Raw genomic sequence first — 1,473 nt, forward strand, 5'->3', positions numbered from 1 at the left:
AAGACTAGACTACATTAAGACAATGATAATGTAATTGCTAAATATACATATACAGACAATGCATAGATACCCATATAGAAAGTACAGCAGCTTCATTGTCAATCTTTTGTCTCTTGTTTTGTGTGTGTATGTATATTCCAGATTCAATCCCCTGATGCACAGGGGGTCCGGGGTGTGCCTCAAGCAAAGGCAAAGAAGTTATACAGCCAGAGAGAGCGCTCTATTACAGTCCTATGGGTTCCTTTTTGATGTGCTGAGCCACCTCAGCAGCCTCTCTGCCACTCTGCAGAAGTCTACCATCACCCTAGCAGACGCACACGCCTCCCTGCTTGCCACCCAGGCTGTGCTGGAGAAATACGAAACCAGGTTTGTCAGGGTGATTATTTCAATCATAATGAATATGCAGGGAGCAACTATAAACTATTCAGTCAATTAATTGATAAAGGATATAAGCAGAGAAAAAATATTGAAGTTATGCGTATGATTTTCAACTTAAGGGCAGGGCCAAACGATGTCCTGGTCGAAAGTCAACCAGCGTCACAGAGAACAGTGTCCTGATGTGCTTGACTTGATTGACTTGGTGCTAGTGATCCCTGCCTCCACTGCTGACTGCGAACGGGGGTTCAATACAATGAAGCAGGTAAAGACTCACTCAAAATCCCTCCTGCGAGTGTGTCAGAGAGTATTCATGTGACATGTTAATCTCAATCAAGATGAACAATGAAGCTGTACTTTCTATTATTTACTGATCTTTTTATTTTCATTTAATATAACACAGGAGTGACTTTCCTCTGTGTGCCAAAAAGGTAAATTTTCACTGACTCAGTGTCTCTTCTGCTTGTTTTTTCAATACAGGTCAAGTCTGACTGGAGGTCCAACCTCACATCCTCATCACTGTCAGATCTCATGACAGTCCAGCTTTGCTCACCAGATATAAATAATTTTGATCCCTCTGCTGCCATTGACCTGTGGCACAGCGACACCGTCCAATCCAGAAGACCAGACTACGTGCCAGAAGTCCAGGAGGACCAAGATGGCTGTGTTTTGACTGAACTGTCTGATGAAGACTGAAGTCAGTCATTCATGTCAGATACAGGAGTGGACAGTAACAAACTTACTTTACTTACTTTACATTTTTGATTATCTGTACTTTACTTTAATATTTTTTTTGCAACTTCGGACTTTCACTCCACTGCTACTACAAAACACTGTACTTGTAACTCCACTACATCTCTATGAAGGACCACATTACTTTTTTAAGTCTAACTTTGAAGTCAGTGAATGAAATGCCTTTTCTAAGTGTGATCTGTTATAATTTGTCCAAGTGATTTACCGTACCTGTACCTCACGTCAGCATGAACTACTAAATATAACTTGACATTAAGTGAAAAAGAGTTAAAGAGTGAAAAAAAGTAAAAGACTTTTTTCCTTTAAATTATTATTATTTGGTTGGCTGGTAAAATATCTGGCTGG

At 40.2% G+C, this 1,473-nt stretch overlaps 1 long non-coding RNA gene across 1 annotated transcript; it reads left to right on the forward strand.

The window, feature by feature from the left end:
* The first annotated feature begins 261 nt into the window (after nt 1-261).
* On the forward strand, nt 262-986 carry LOC125896797 (uncharacterized). Its single transcript, XR_007450342.1, has 3 exons — nt 262-366; nt 498-640; nt 856-986. It is a non-coding gene; the product is annotated as an uncharacterized LOC125896797 (long non-coding RNA).
* Nucleotides 987-1,473: the final 487 nt, after the last annotated feature.

The sequence above is a fragment of the Epinephelus fuscoguttatus genome, linkage group LG11, assembly GCF_011397635.1.
Source record: "Epinephelus fuscoguttatus linkage group LG11, E.fuscoguttatus.final_Chr_v1".
Taxonomy (NCBI): domain Eukaryota; kingdom Metazoa; phylum Chordata; class Actinopteri; order Perciformes; family Serranidae; genus Epinephelus; species Epinephelus fuscoguttatus.